This window comes from Phyllobates terribilis, unplaced genomic scaffold (genome assembly GCF_046119375.1).
Source record: "Phyllobates terribilis strain yellow unplaced genomic scaffold, ASM4611937v1 Scaffold_44__1_contigs__length_10104851, whole genome shotgun sequence".
NCBI lineage: Eukaryota > Metazoa > Chordata > Amphibia > Anura > Dendrobatidae > Phyllobates > Phyllobates terribilis.
The window spans coordinates 7,262,246-7,279,870 of NW_027362804.1; the positions used below are offsets into that span (position 1 = coordinate 7,262,246).

The window sequence follows — 17,625 nt, forward strand, 5'->3', positions numbered from 1 at the left end:
TATGGCAGTCCGTGGACATCGGACTGAACTCGGATGTCTACCGAGTGAGATTAGATGTTTTCCACGGACCCATAGACTTGCATTGCCAATTTTGATCCAACACTCGGATGAAAATATGACATGTCACCAATTTATTTTTTTTTCTCCCTCGGATGACTGGGTCAAGTGCACAGCCCAATATAATAACATGGATACGAGGGCTATCCGTGAAAACCAAGGATAACACTCGTCCGATATAATAGGTCGTATGCTCAAACCCTTGCTCTGATTCATTCTCATCTGGACTACTGCAACTCTACTAAATATTCTCCCTTTTACTAAACTCTCCTCTCAAATCCATCCTAAATGCGTCAGCGGGGCTCATATTTCTGTCCAGCTGTTACACCGATGCTTCCACCCTGTTTCAGTCATTGCACTGGTTGCATCTGCTAAAGAGTACAATATAAACTTATCAATATCACCCACAACACTCTCCACAGTTCTGTACCACCCTGCATCTCCTCCCTCACCTCTGTCTACCACCCTATCTCCGTTTTCTGTTATGCTAATGACTGTATCCTGACATGCTCTATAATCCAAACCTCCCACTCAAAATCTTCTCTCATGCTGCTCCAGTTCTCTGAAATGCATTACCCCAAACAATCTGGTTAATTCCCAGTATCCACAGTTTTAAATGTGCTCCAAAACCACATTTCTTTAGACTAGCCTATCACAGTACCTCACTAATCTAATCATTGCCCGTTCTCTCTTCTTAAATTCTTAGAATCTTGTACCTTCTGTCATCTATTCTCAACAATCCGTGCACTCAGTAGCACTTTGTATCTGTCCTTATACAGGTACTGACTGATGACTGGTTCATGAAGCGTTATGTGAATACCCCTATTTATTAGAATGACGACTGGACTATACAATACAAGCCCCTTTTGCTCATCCTGCTATTTTCTAATAGATTGTAAGCTCTTGCGAGCAGGGCCCTCACTCCTTTTAGTTTTTGTTGAATTATGTGTTACGATGTAATGTCTGATATTGTTTTTACAAGTATTGTAAATTGCTGCGGAATATGTTGGTGCTATAAAATAATTATTATTTGCACTCATGTATATTTAGAATATGGAAATTATTTTTTATATTCTAGAGTACTGATATAGCAGCCGCCATATGCTGTGCTATGTTAATAGTGGCGCGCACCACATCACTGTGCGCTAGTAGTGGACTACAGCTGTCTTATTAGTGGCTGCTACATCTGGATTTAGAATATTGTAAGCGTTAATTAATAATATGGAGAAAAAAATGTCTCTGGAGCTCTACACCACGGGCGGACCCTGGGAACTTATTGTAAAAATGTGAATCCTATTCCTGGGAGTACAGCAGTGTTTCTTTACACCTGAATATCTGACAAAAGAGAGAAGTACTGCATAAGGCTAAGTGCCCATGCTACAGAAATGCTGCATCTACCTGGCAGGAAGAAAGGATGCGGATTTTACATGCGTTTTTCTTGCCAGGTAGAAGCGTTTGTCAAGCGTTTTTGCATGCATTTCTGCATGCGGGTTATCAAGCGCTTTTCCAAGCGATATTAGCATTGCTTATAAAAGTGCTTGACAATTTGGTCACACTATGTAAATCCATGCAACCGGCATGAATTTATATAGTGTGGCCAAGTTAATAGTTAAAAAAAAGAATAACAATGGTAAAAAATAAAAAAAACATTATACTCACCTTCTGATGGCCCCCGGTCATTTCTCCGCTGCGTCCTGTCTCTTGTACGGCTCGCGGTGGTGTGAAAGGACCTTTCAGGACGTCATTTAGTCATGTGACAGGTCACGCGACGTTCTATGGTACCCGAGTCCCCTCTTCTCCAGACCCGGGTAACATCCGCACATTGAATCGCTTAATATCCGCATGTGCACATGTAGTCATGCGGATATTAAGCGATTCAATGCAAGTCAATGGCGGCAATTACTCTGCGTGTCCGCAAAATTAATGGACATGCTGCGTATTTTTCCGCAATGATAATCCGCAGCGGAAATTTCCGCAGCATGTGCACAGCACATGCGGATTATCATTGGGGACCATGGGGCAGGTATTACCAAGCGTTTTTTTAAGCGTTTTCGCTGCGGAAATTTGGCGGCAAAAACGCTTGAAAAACACATAGTGAGCACGCAGCCTAACTCTTCAAAGGTGTTGTCCATGATCTGAAACTTGTGTTTTTTGTCTAAAAACAGCACCACAACCTGTCTACAGGTTCTGTGTGGTATTGCAGCTCAGCTCCATTTATTTCAGTAGAGCTGAAGTCCAATGCCAGTCACAATCTATGGACAGATGTGATATTGCTTTTGAAAGAAAACAATAATGTTTTTCTAATCCTGTATGTGAAGATCTGAGGTTGTGGGTTGCAATAATCACTAAGACAAGTTAACGATGCAACAATAGTTCATCTCTTATGACTCGCCCCCTGGGCCGTGGGGCACGCGGAACCGGGCAATAGGGAGACGCTGGGAGTAGTAATGGCGGCCTGGTCCCGCGGCTCAGGGTGGTCAGACCAATGGTAGTCTTCTACCGTACTTTAGATAATGTCCGACTACGCCACCCGTGGATTGCGGTTATTAGGAACCGCCGCTGCAAGGCAGTCCGCTGGGGCTGATGATATATGCAGCTGGGATGGTGTGACTCCCCATGGGAAGAGTGCGACCCCAGGGCAGTGTAGTGAATGGTGGGAGTGATGGTGGTGAGAGTCCCAGTACCGGTAGTGCTGGAGGCGCAAAGGAGCACACAGACAACAAGTTACTGTCCAGGGTCTTTACTCACAGTTCATGTGCTCCGGGTCACTTCGGCACCAGTAGTGACCGCCCGAGCCGTGCTGCGTCCACCAGGTGTGGGGCTCGGTCAACTCCCAGGCAGTTCAGAAGTATGGCTCAGGACCCCCTTTTGTCCTTTCTCTGGCCTGCCTCACCAGTGACCCACTTTTGTCCAGCTGCCGCGGACCTGTGCGGTTAAACGTGGGCCCCGTCCTCCGCTGTCCTATATGGTGCCTTCCTAGCAGGTTTGATGAGGTGTTGCACCAATAAATCATCACGACGACCGGTCTTTGGCTGAGGGTAGTTTCTCCTCCACCAACTTGGGATCCGGTACCCTTAATCTGCCTGACCCTTCACCCTGTATTCTCGTGGGTTCTTAGGGTCCCTTCCACCTTCTTGTTCCTGAGCCCTTCTGTTTCTCTGTCTCTTCTTCTCCCTTTCTGTTCCTTCCTGTTCTGTCTTCTCCTCCTTCCCTTGGCCTCTTCTCCAGGCCCACTTCTCCTTCTCCTCTCAGGCCCTGGCCTTTTCTCTAGGCCTGCCTCTGGAGCAGCACTCAGCCTGAGCTGCTGCTCCCTGTCAGCTCTCCTCTCAACCTCTCCTCACAGACTGAACTGAACCAAGACCTAAGATGGTGCCCACCTTTTATACCTCCCTCTGACCATGAGCCCAGGTGACCAGCAACCAATGGGCTCCTTCCTATGCCCAGAGACCCACCCCTATCTGCTCCTACACCACTGGGTTTTCCTCCCCCTCCCCACTCCAGCCAGGGACAGATGCTGTCGTGCCTGCACTTCTGTCTAGTGGGAGCACCGTTGAGCTGTCCCTCGGAAATGGGGTGTGTGTGGTGCATGCAGCTTACTGAGTCCTGGTCCACACTCCATCCTTACCCGGGAGTGGAATATCACACCTCTGGTTTGAGGTGCAATACCCCTGTAGCGGCCGAACCCTCGGGGTGCTACACTTACATCAAAGGTTTTACTACGACTCTAGGTAAATGGCCAAAATACATTGTCCCCAGTGCACAAGATACCCTTCCTGGGGCGGTAGTTCAACTGCCTTTGTACCAGGCGATACTCACTGTTTCCCAACTTTTGGTTGGCTCACAGATTTCGTATCGTCAACCAGTATAGTTTGTATTCACATTCCTCGCTCCTCCAGACGACAAGATAAAACGATAGAAACACAGGTATCCAGTAGCAACAGTCCTTAAGAAAGTTCATCAAATCCAGACGACAGATTCCACAACTGTAGCACATTTATCCAGCCCAGTGATCAACCGATCTTCAAACTCCATAGGCCATTCATCCATGGATCCAGGATCTCAGCCTAGATCCTTTCCCTTCAACGTCATTTCACCAACTTCCTAAACATGGGGCTTTTTTTCCTCCCTTCATGGGAGCATTTGAGGGTCATCAGAGAGGTTCACATACAGCAATTTGAATTGGTTTTAGAAATAATATTTTTCTTTCATATATTTTCACGTTTTGGGTGCAGTTTTTGTTTATGTCCTAGATCATATTTATGACTTTTTAGCATTGTATAAATAAAGGTTACATTTTATTATTAGATCCCTTTATGATTTCTGACTTTTTGAGACCTCTATATAAATTTGACAAATAACCTGCAGATTAACTGCATATCTGCAGGTCAATAGCCATTCTTTCACGTGACAGGTTCCCTTGTAGGGTTGTCGTATGAATGCAATCCTTAATAAACCCAATCCTGTCTATGCTATATATACCCTTGTCCAGATCTATATTATAAAAGTATACAGTTGACATCTATCTGATGGATACATTTTTTGGCCAAACCTGTTTTCTAGCTTGCACGTTATATTCATGCTGCAGTGTGGACTTACTTTACAGAGTGTTTTTTATAGCAGCGTGCTTTAGTAGAGGCATTTCCATGGGGATTTTTCACTTGATGTGATATGCATGTAACATTTTACTGTATATGCCGTGCTGCCAATGTGGTTTTCTGTAAAAAGATGTAGTAAATTAATTATTAAAACACTGCGCTACGACAGCCATCAATTACATCCCATAATGATACAATAACCAGTACAGTTCTATTATCCTCATTAGACAGTGGTGTACACAGTTTATTGTATAGACCTTTGCTGCACAATGGGACAGTGTTCATTTATGTAAAATAATCCATAGATGTGGGACAGGTCCATAGGGATATGTACAAACACCCTCCATATAAATGTGCATATATAAGCTAACACTGCCCCCCTACAGCTTCAGTGGCTGATCTCAGGTGCCCACAGGGAATCAGTGCCCATGTATTGTTATTAGACTTCCATTGTAGTCTTTATTAACACATCTACAACCCTTTGTATTATTCTGAACCTCCATAGAAGTGAATGGAGAAAGCCTATCATGCACAGCCACTTCTATGTTCATATTAACTAGAGATACAGCCTTATCTCGATAGCTGTGGGGGGCTACAGAGGTGGAGCCAACATCTATTAGCCATTTATGGCTTATTCGGTGGATATATCTGAGAGGGAAATAACCCTTTAATTGGGTTATCCACTACTAGACACCAACTATTGATGGGCCAAGGGAGGTGAGAAATCTAAAAGAAATTGATATCTCCAGACCAGCGCTGCATACCCCACTGGTTACATGAGGTTAACAACCGGTGGGGGCAACGCAAGAGTGTTGCAGCTTCTGTTTGGTTGCAGCATTCATATTTCATCTAAGCCAGAAGAAGTAGTGCTCACATGACACCCCTGCCTGATGTTGATGTCAGAATAATGGCGGGATACACAACAATGAGTATAAGAGGGCACTGGTTTGGGAGGTGATTTGGAGGTGATTTGGGGATTTTTTAATATTTTCTCCTTCCTAGGTCCACAAATAAAACCCTACAAGTTCCAGGGAACATAGGTACACAGAACACCCTTTTTGGGCTGTGCATCTTGTCTATATACAGTGGGGAAAAAAGTAAACTGCTAAAAAAAATAAAGGGAACATTTAACCAACAGAATATTACTCCAAGTAAATCAAACTTCTGTGAAATCAAACTGTCCACTTAGGAAGCAACACTGATTGACAATCAATTTCACATGCTGTTGTGCAAATGGAATAGACAATAGATGGAAATTATTGGTAATTATCAAGACACCCTCAATAAAGGAGTGGTTCTGCAGGTGGGGACCACAGACCACATCTCAGTACCAATGCTTTCTGGCTGATGTTTTGGTCACTTTTGAATGTTGGTTGTGCTTTCACACTCGTGGTAGCATGAGACGGACTCTACAACCCACAGAAGTTGCTCAGGTAGTGCAGCTCATACAGGATGGCACATCAATGCAAGCAGTGGCAAGAAGGTTTGCTGCATCTGTCAGCGTAGAGTCCAGAGGCTGGAGGCGCTACCAGGAGACAGGCCAGTACACCAGGAGACGTGGAGGGGGCCGTAGGAGGGCAACAACCCAGCAGCAGGACCGCTACCTCCGCCTTTGTGCAAGGAGGAACAGGAGGAGCACTGCCAGAGCCCTTCAAAATGACGTCCAGCAGGCCACAAATGTTTGAAAGAGACTCCATGAGGGTGGTATGAGGGCCCGACGTCCACAGATGGGGGTTGCGGTCACAGCCCAACACCGTGCAGGACACTTGGCATTTTCCACAGAACACCAGGATTGGCAAAGTCGCCACTGGCGCCCTGTGCTCTTCATAGATGAAAGCAGGTTCAAACTGAGCTCATGCGACAGACGTGACAGAGTCTGGAGACGCCGTGGAGAGCGCATAGTGGGCAAACAACCTTACGCGGTGAAATGAGCTGCATCTTTATCTCGTCCACCTAAAGGGACTGTCAGCACAGAATGACTGTTCAAACTTAGTCCCAACTCTCGGTGCTTAATGACGGGGTCAATCATTTATATACACCTTCCCACCTGCTTGCTTTCCCTCTATCCACACCCTCCTCTTCCTTGATTGACAGCTCTGGCTTCATAGAACCATAGAAGGAAGGAGACAGAGGTAAAACAAGCAGGTGAGAAGGTGTATATAAATGATTGGCCCACGCCGTGATCCATGGAGCGCTTGTATTTGGTTTCAACAGTCATTCTTTGCTGACAGTCCCTTTAAAATCAGTGTTTCCCAAACTCCAGTCCCCACGGCCCCCCACAGGTCATGTCTTCAGGATTTCTATAGTATTGCACAGGTGAGAGAATTCCTGATTCCTTGATGATACTTTCATCACATGTGTAATACTGAGGAAATCCTGAAAACATGACCTGTTGGGGGGAAAACCTGACCTGTTGGGGGCCATGAGGACTGGAGTTTCGGAAGCACTGCCTTAAATGGAGCGGTGCTGCAGTTTTATTATTCAGCGATTAGCAGGATCCCCCAACAATTTCTTAAGAAATGAGAAAATGCAGTCCCTAATGATGTCCTCTGACAATAAGCGGATCACGGACAGCAGATGCATTGGGTTCTGCATTTCTTTGAGAATGGGATGGGGCAGCTTCTGTCTTCTCAGTGATACAATCAGGAAGGAGATGCAGCGTGAGACAATCCCTGTCTAGATCTTTGATCTGATCATCAATACAGAGGGCTGATTGGTGAAGACAGAGGGAAAGGCTAATAAGATTATTAAAAAAACCCTTAGTTTTTCAGCTGGTACTTCCTCTGGGGTCAGTATACCAACCTCATTGACTTCATAGCACTTGCCAGAGTGGGCAGACACGATTTATTGCCTTTACACACGTCACCTCCACACAGGGCGATTCTGGCTACGACGCCTCTGTAGTGATCAAACGTTGAGTCAAACAGCAGGGCTTTAAGAGGGCTGCCCTTTTCAATCTTGGGACTAAAACACAAAAATAAGACATCCTGTTAAGAGGTATAAAGGTAAGTAAACCGCATTCAGTCCGGGGTGATGAATTCCAAAAGACAAAGTTTATTCTGCCATCACATAACGTTTCGACCTGTTCTAGGTCTCTATCAAGTATATACAAAGACATACAGGGATACTGATCCCCCTGGTCAGTGGCCAGAACCCTGTAAATTCCCCTTAAATGGTCCGAAACTGAAACTGTGGGAACAATCGAATCCACTTAGGGTTCAGCAAACTTACAGTCAAGGGTTTGATAAAGTTACCTACACCCTTGTGTCTCCGGAAAGCATAGCGTACGTTCACGTGCTGAAAATGCCGACCAGTGCTGGAGTGAGCAGAGGTCCGCAGCTTATGACACTCCTGCTGTAGTGAAACTACAGATCCCAGCAGGCTGACGGTCTCTCATCAAGTTATTCTGGGAGCCGCAGTTTCACAAATAGTGCTAGAGGATCCATGTCAGAAATATGAGGCTGCCACTAGGGTTTCTCCCACAAATATGTAATCGGATGTGGAGCAGATCTGCACGTGGATGAGCCATATTCTCTATCTGTGAACATACTACTCTCCTTCACTCAGATTCTAAGTGGTTCTGCAGCGCATCTGTGCAGAGCAAGCTGTCAATCAAAATACGGGCCAGGTTTACAGCCGTCACCTCCCATATAGTGAGCGGTGCTGTGATCCAAGACTGTAGCCCCTCCGTGCACAACGATGAGTGAAGGCCGGCAGCTGCAGGGAGGAAAGAAGTTAATTTTCTCCCGGTACCTGCACTATCAATAAGGCGGCCGGGCAACATTGTAACAATATTTATCTGCAGATTAACCCTATACCTGCAGGTACATAGCATTTTTCAAGGTGACAGGTTCCCTTTAATAAAGAGAAGATGGATAGAGCCGCATTAGTGCATACTCACGGTGGAAGCCTCCTGACAACTTCTTGAAGAACACTTTCCACATTTGTTCCAAGCTTCGCCGAGATCTAATAGAAATAAACAGAGAAATTAATTTCTTAATACAGTTTAGAACTCGGCTCCAATGAATCACAAGAAATGAAACCTGTTTGAAGCTGACAAGCAATCAAGCCCCTCCGTAAGCCACACAGAACATGGCTACTTATGTCGTCTGCAGGTGATTAAAGGAACCTGTCATGTTGAAATGGTATAAGATCTGTAGGGGGATGTTGTAGAGCAGAGAAGTTGATCAGACTGATAGACATATCTGTGGGAAGAGAGTCAGTAAGACTTGCATTTTATGCAGAGAAAGTCCTGCCGTATGTACACTAGTCCAGTGGGCGGTCCTAAGTGATTGACAGTTCCCTGTATGACCATGCAGGCAAAGATAGCTGTCAATCACTAGCATGACCGCCCACTGGACTCATCTATACAAACAGCAGGATTCCACTGAATAAATTGATACAGGAAAAATATCTATCTTTGTACTGTGTTAGCCAGTAGATAGAAGAGTATTTAGATTTGAGAGTCCTCATTGGTTGATACCTTTTAATGGCTAACGGAAAAGATGGTAACAAATTGCAAACTTTCCAGACTACTCAGGTCTCAGGTCTGCCTGATGAAAAGGCCTGAGCAGTTTGGAAAGCTTGCAATTTGTTACCATCTTTTCAGTTAGCCATTAAAGGTATCAACCACTGAGGACTCTCAAATCTAATGAATGAATTACAATTTATACTCAATCTTCTCCCACAAACCTATATATCGTTCTGCTCAGTTTCTCATGGGTAAAACCTGTAAGTCTGAATGGGGCTGTAATGTTATTACAATCATGTAAACGCAGATCACAAAATCTTTCACATGATCTTTTTTCTTTAACACTCAAAACCCCTATGGATATTTATGTTTACTAAAGGATTCCTTACCAATTCTTTTGACAGCTCTTCTTTAGGTATGGACACATACCGGCATCCGGCATAAAAACATCTGGAGACTTTTCCTTTTTCTGTGATATTGGATAATCTTCTTCATTTCTAACGCTTTAAATCTTTCAAATTCTTTCCGAAAAATGTATCATAAAGGGACTTCCTCAGGTCAGTTTTGCTTGTGGTTGTGTTACCATTATTTCTGCCAAATGTATCAAAGAGTTGCACGATGTTTGATAAATGTTTATGTAGCACTTCCATCTTTATTTATTTTACTCACTTATATAGCACCATCCTATTCTGCTGCGCTTTACAGACATTATCATCACTGTCCCCATTGGGGCTCACAATCTACATTCCCTATCAGTATGTCTTTGGAGTGTGGGAGGAAACTGGAGAACCTGGAGGAAACCCACGCAAACACGGGGAGAACATACAAACTTCTTGCAGATGTCGTCCTTGGTGGGATTTGAACCCAGGATCCCAGTGCTGCAAAGCAACAATGCTAACCACTGAGCCACCGTGTATCTTTATCCACTGAGCCACCGTGTATCTTTATCCACTGAGCCACCGTGTATCTTTATCCACTGAGCCACCGTGTATCTTTATCCACTGTGCCACCGTGTATCTTTATCCACTGTGCCACCGTGTATCTTTATCCACTGAGCCACCGTGTATCTTTATCCACTTTGCCACCGTGTATCTTTATCCACTGTGCCACCGTGCATCTTTATCCACTGAGCCACCGTGTATCTTTATCCACTGTGCCACCGTGTATCTTTATCCACTGTGCCACCGTGTATCTTTATCCACTGAGCCACCGTGTATCTTTATCCACTGAGCCACCGTGTATCTTTATCCACTGAGCCACCGTGTATCTTTATCCACTGTGCCACCGTGTATCTTTATCCACTGTGCCACCGTGTATCTTTATCCACTGAGCCACCGTGTATCTTTATCCACTTTGCCACCGTGTATCTTTATCCACTGAGCCACCGTGTATCTTTATCCACTGAGCCACCGTGTATCATTATCCACTTTGCCACCGTGTATCTTTATCCACTGAGCCACCGTGTATCTTTATCCACTGAGCCACCGTGTATCTTTATCCACTTTTAACGTCACCAGTCATTCTTAGACCTGTGTAGCTTACCAAGAACAATTTCTAAAAGTTGCAAGAGTGCTGTAAAATAGGAAGCTGCACATTTTTGCGCAAAAATGATGCGTCACAAAATAGTTTCGTTTTTTTTTTAACACCAAAAATTGATGTAAATTCCTCGCTACATTGCCCCTTTTCCAGCCAAATTTTGTAGAAAAAAAAATAAAAGACAAGGTACAGACAGCGAAGTTAAATTTGCCTACAGGAATGATTTTGATCTGGAGCGCATTGTACCCGGATACAGTCACTAGCGGGAATGTCAAACATCTTCTCAATTTGTTTCTCCACCCTCTCCGGATCTGCATTCTTCAAGTCTATCTAAAAGCAAAAGTATAAATACTAATTATTTATCAAAGCTGGACAAAATCTAGAAACCATATAATAAAACGGGCATAAAATATAGTGCTGAACAAGAGTTAGGGAGAGATGTACAACTGGCACTGGCCTTTACAAGGGATTGTGTAATCGTACAAAACTAGCAAAAATGTAAAGTGCCAGTAAAACAAGCAACTTGCAGTTTACCTCTTAGTAAAAATCCTATTCTTTCTCAAGAACGGGAGGAATTTTAATTTCATAATTTTTGTTTAATCAAATAATTTTTATTGAAAAGCTCCAAATACAAATTTTCCATCTTTCAAATAACATACATGACATAGTAATTCCATAGTATAAAACATGCACAAAGTATCTGAACTTCAGTTCCCATAACCCACCCTAAACCCAAATCCCAACACTCCAGAGAGAACCATTCTCAGAGCAGTTCTAGAATAACGAACTACAGCATTCGTAGAAGGGGGAAGAAGATAAAAAAGTGACTAACAAAGGGATAACAACCAAGAGAAATTGCTGAATGTTATGTCCAAAGAAATATATCAAATGACACGTAAGATGTAATAAAAAACCTTTATTCGACTATGGTTACAGTGGTAAGAAAAGCACAAGAGTGTCCGCATTCATAAAAAGATATATATATATATGAGAAGCATCTCACCTACATAGGCATATATGCACACATCAGTCATATATAATAAATGGAAGTCTCAGCAATTGATTTACATATATCTATAAGGCACTTAGGGTAGTATAAAATGTCCATGCATAATAATGGTTAGGAGCAAATATAGATCATTGCATAAATATAAAATCTAAGAATAACTACTATCTTTTTATGAATGCGGACACTCTTGTGCTTTTCTTACCACTGTAACCATAGTCGAATAAAGGTTTTTTATTATATCTTACGTGTCATATGATATATTTCTTTGGACATAACATTCGGCAATTTCTCTTGGTTGTTGCATGTTTAGCCGAATGGTCTGCCATTCGTTGTCCATATAGCACACATTCCTTCATTATCTGGATGTTTTATATTGACCAAACTGGTCTCTGATGAAACTCCAATACATGTGGCTATATCCTATGTGTCTGCATATTTAACAAAGGGATAGCAGCGTTTTAATTTTATCATTTACTGCTTGATGCCTGAGCCGGGAAGTGCACGCTTGAAAACTGTTGCAGGCTGCTGTAATCACAGGACACAAGCAAACAGCATGGCATTTCCTATCAGCAGGGAGGAAGTAAAGGGAACAGTAATGAAAGTCTCCTCCTACTCCGCTCCATATTGAAATGAATAGTGTGAATCCTACAAATGCGATGCATATGTAGCACCCCGAGGACTCGGCTGCTACAGGGGTATTGCACCTCGAACCAGAAGTGTGGTATTCCACTCCCGGGTAAGGATGGAGTGTGGGACTGAGCTCAGATAGCTGCGTGCACTACATTCACCCCATTTCCGGGGGACAGAACAACGGTACTCCCACCAAATAGATGTGCAGGTACGATAGCGTCTGTCCCTGGCTGGAGTGGGGAGGGGGGAGGAACATCCCAGTAGTGTAGGGGCAGATAGGGGAGGGACTCTGGGCATAGAGGTAGGAGCCCATTGGGTGCTAGTCACCTGGGCTCACACATAGAGGGAGTATATATGGTGGGCACCATCTAGAGACAGGGAGAGTCGAGTTCAGAGGAGGAGCAGAGCAGAGGAGCTCAGCCAAGAGGGCTGACAGGGAGCTGTGGCTCCGGCTGGGCCCAGCTCCAGGGCCAGGCCTGTAGTGGAGAGGAGGAGGAAGAAAGGCCCAGAGACGCAGGACCAGAGGGAACCCTGAGATCCCACAAGTCACCGGGTGAAGGGTTGGCAGAAAAGGGTACCGGATCCCAAACTGGCAGAGGCAAAATATCCTTAACCAGGAACCGGAGGTCGTGGTCAAGTTTTGCCACAACCCTCACCATATCCACCAGGAAGGCATACCACGAATAGGGTCAGGAAAGCCAGAGAAGGTTTTGCCACCAAGAGGCCCGAGGGAGCCGGACAAAGGTGGATCCCTGGTGGGGACGGCCAGCAGAGAGAGAGAGGGGAGCTCAGGACCACGCTCCGGAACTGCCTGGGGGTTAGCCGAGTCCCGCACCTGGTGAACGCGGTACGGCTCGGGTGGTCACTCCCGGCCGCAGTGACTGAAGCAACATCTGTTAGTAAAAACCCTGAAACTGCATCATACGTTTCTGAGTCTCCTTGTCGCACCATCACTACCACCATCATTCACGTCTGCTGCCCTGAGGCCATACCCCTCCCGTTGGGGGTTATACCATCTACGCTGCACAACCATATTAGCTGCATTCAACGGGTGGCGTAGTCGTACAACACCTACTATTCAAGACACTGCCGCTCAGCTTGACTCCCTGGGCACGGACCGGGTCACCGCCACGAGACTACTACTCCCATCTGATCCGGCTCCGGGTAAGCCCCCGTGCGCGCGATGCCGCACGACACAGAAGGCCCAGGGGCGCGTCACATACAGCAAACAATTGATTTTCCATACACAGGTTTTGAGTTGACCACTGGATATACACATGTGTATAACTAATTACCAGAACTGGAAATCGAAAAAAAAGACGAGCAAGTTTGGGGTGAATCCTGCCTTCATTACTGCATAGCCGCTCATAGAGGGATCGGTACTAGGAACAGCAGGAGTGCCGGCGATGTTCACAGATTTACCTGCTGCGGGACTGAAGGAGTCTGATAGTGTTCGACTCTAAGCTTTTTACCTTGTTTACGACAGGAATAATTGAAAGCTGTGCTTCAAAGGCGAGGAAGAAGTTTGTCACCGTCTGCGCTTGAATACCCTTAAGGGGGGAAAAAATATATATACATATATACAAATACTGAAACATCAAAATGCATTAGAAGATCAAACCTGGTGAAGCGGTAAATGACTTGTCCTCCAGGGATACAGGCTACTGTCATTCAGTAATTATTTAATAGGACTTTTACATTTTATGTGATCACCACGCTAGAATGTAAATGATGAAAACACAACACAACTCCTCACCATATGAAGATATTTTGTGTTTTATAGAACAGCATTTCTGTGGAATAACACGACTGATTTACTGTGTATGCACCATAGCCTTCATTTGATGTCACTTACTGTCACCTGTCACCTTGCCCCAACTCTGCAATCCCCAATATCAGTCCATGACCTCAATGGGGTCACTATAAAGTTCTAAAGAGGACTGGTCATGTCTCTATTAGAAAATAGACAAACTTAGGATAGAAACAATATGAGCATATACCCTGCTATAAGTAAGTAAAAAGCAATAGTGAATATATATAATATAGGGTACTTAGTAAACATGGTTTTTGATTTAAAAAAAGCAATCCCACCCGCACCAAGGTGTACCCAGTCAGTTATGTGAAATATATAATAAAATACACTTTGGTACAATATTAGTGTTTTGTCCCTTTAAATCTGCTGCTACTTCTGTCACCATGGTAACTGCATTCATACTCAGCCAATAGGATTGCTCGGTTTGAATTTGGAAAAAAAAAAAAAGTCCTATATGGTCATTTTGTTCCATCTCATCTGAGTGTGAAGACAGACACCTGCGATCAGCGAGAGATTATAGGTATAAGACGTGATATAATATAACGGACGGAGCCACATCCCATCACATGCACTCAGCAACCACAACTGACAGGAGTCAGCACATTTACCAGACAATAAGTTATTATTCCCCAACACATGATACGCTGAGACACCAGTGGGGGGCGTCGCACTCGTTACATCTCCCATCTGGATGGATCCAGCGACGAGATCCTGATATTTCCCCCCAGCTCCGCTCCTCCATAGGGAATGGCCCAGATGCACGCAGAACGGACCGAAGTGTAATACTGCTAGAACTCTGCATGATATCACATCCTCCATATATACCACATAATAAAGGGGTGCTCCCACTGGGACAGGTCATCACCTATCCAGAGATCAGTGATAACTTGTTCCAACTAGACATCCCCTTTAATGGAAGAGATCACATCTCTAACAGTCAATACGCTACTCATTCCCAATCTTCCCTGGCCCCAGTAATGCCCCTGAGTATATCGCCAATATGAGCCAATCATCAAACCCTCTGCTGACTGTTCCCGATGTTTTATAGATTTTGGATACGTTGCTACAAGAGAAGATATCAGCGGACACCATGGGGGTGGAGTATTCTGCCAGCGATGGAGCAGGTAGTATCCACCAGTCTGTGATATCTGACCTTCCTCCATATTCTGCTGTTACATGCGTTTCTTCAGCTTTACCCCTTCCCCACATAACCAATTTATATTTTTTTCTGTTTTTTCCTCGGCTTTTTCCAAGGGCTATAACTTTTTGATATCTGCCCACATAGTGTGAGGTCTTGTTATTTTGTAGGATGAGCGGTACTTATAAATGACACCATTCATTTACCACATAGTACTAGAAAACGGGAAAAACATTTCAAGTGCAGTAAAAGTGCGAAAAAAAAGCCTGACATTGTTTTTCTGGGAACGGTTTTAACGGCGTACATTGTGTGGTAAAAATGACCTGGTAATAGGATCCTGCTCCTCAGTGTGATTACAGCAAGACCAAACTTCTCCAATAGTTTTGGCAAAAGAAAAAAACTTTTTTTTGATGCTGTCACCGTTTTTTCTGAGACCCGTAACATTTTCATTTTTCTGGTTGATGGAGCTGTGTGGGGGCTTATTTTTTGAAGGGCAAGAGGACTTTATTGATAACATTTTGGGACACATATGTCATGGTCATCGCTTCTTACAGGATTTTCTGCAGTATTGAGGCGAACGAAAAAGTGCAATTTTGTCTTTTTGAATTTTTTTCTGTGTTCACTGATCGTTTTTTTTTTTTTATATTTTGATAGATTGTATTTCTCTGAAAGAGACCATACCACAAAATGTGTATATTTTTATTATCTTATTTTTAGTGGGAGGTGAGTTGAACGTGTGGGGTTTAATAAATATACATATATATTTTTTTTTTCACTGTATTTGTATACATCATCTGATTGCTTATGCTATATACAGCGATACCACAGTAATGCTCCATATAGCAAAACCACGGTCTTCTTTACAGCCCAAATGAAGCTTTATGATGACAGGCACGGAGGCTTCAGCAGACCCCCGGATGTCATAGCAGTCCATCGGCGCCCTATGATCGCGTCACAGGAGCGCCGGTGGGAGCATGGAACGACGCGTCCCAATGCTGGCGCGCTGTTAATGCTGCTGTTAGAGATTGACAGCAGCACTGAACAGGTTAACAGTGGTGGGCAGATCTTCGCTCCACTCGCAGCTGTTAGAGGCAGGTCCTGGTTGTTTGTCACAGCCATTATCTGCCATGTAAGGGGTGAGCTGACCCTACTCCGTACACCCACTACTGACTTATACCATACATGTACGGCAGATGTTGGTAAGGAGTTAAAGCGGTTGACCAGCTTTGGGGCCATTTTTTTTTACTTTAATGCAAGTATTTGGGGCGATAATTGATTTCTGTAATTGAGTTTCATTAAAAATGTTGCCTTCTGTAGCATCTGTGCTGCACTGTCTATTGCTGGCTGCAAAATTAGCTAACTGAGAATCTATCAGTGAGCTCCTTAGTCTTAAGGGAGAGTTTGTAGATCTTTCATCTGTTTTTTTTTCCTGAGTGCCTTTTAGCTGATCTATGCCCAAAGAAAACACAAAACTTGAATGTGCAGGGAAACAATAAGTCTGTAATAGCCGGTGAAAAACACTTAATGAAACCTAAATGTAAAAAATTACTTTTAGTAGTAAATACATGGACATGAGAAAATATACACTGCTCAAAAAAATAAAGGGAACACTTAAACAACAGAATATAACTCCAAGTAAATCAAACTTCTGTGAAATCAAACTGTCCACTTAGGAAGCAACACTGATTGACAATCAATTTCACATGCTGTTGTGCAAATGGAATAGACAATAGATGGAAATTATTGGCAATTATCAAGACACCCTCAATAAAGGAGTGGTTCTGCAGGTGGGGACCACAGACCACATCTCAGTACCAATGCTTTCTGGCTGATGTTTTGGTCACTTTTGAATGTTGGTTGTGCTTTCACACTCGTGGTAGCATGAGACGGACTCAACAACCCACAGAAGTTGCTCATTTAGTGCAGCTCATCCAGGATGGCACATAAATGCGGGCTGTGGCAAGAAGGTTTGCTGTGTCTGTCAGTGTAGTGTACAGAGGCTGGAGGCGCTACCAGGAGACATGCCAGTACACCAGGAGACGTGGAGGGGGCCATAGGAGGGCAACAACCCAGCAGCAGGACCGCTACCTCCGCCTTTGTGCAAGGAGGAACAGGAGGAGCAGTTCCAGAGCCATGCAAAATGACCTCCAGTAGAGCCACAAATGTGCATGTGTCTGCACAAACGGTTAGAAACCGACTCCATGAGAGTGGGATGAGGGCCAGATGTCCACAGTTGGGGGTTGTGCCCAATGCCAGACCTCATGTGGCTGGAGTGTGTCAGCAGTTCCTGCAAGATGAAGGCATTGAAGCTATGGATTGGCCCGCCCATTCCCCAGACCTGAATCCCATTGAGCACATCTGGGACATCATGTCTCA

General features: G+C 44.2%; 1 long non-coding RNA gene across 1 annotated transcript in view; it reads right to left on the reverse strand.

Moving 5' to 3' along the window:
* Window positions 1-4,721, reverse strand: part of LOC141191450 (uncharacterized) — a 34,729-nt gene extending 30,008 nt beyond the window's left edge. The window contains exon 1 of the long non-coding RNA XR_012265426.1: window positions 4,654-4,721. This is a non-coding gene — a long non-coding RNA (uncharacterized lncRNA). The remainder of the gene's footprint in view (window positions 1-4,653) is intronic.
* Window positions 4,722-17,625: the final 12,904 nt, after the last annotated feature.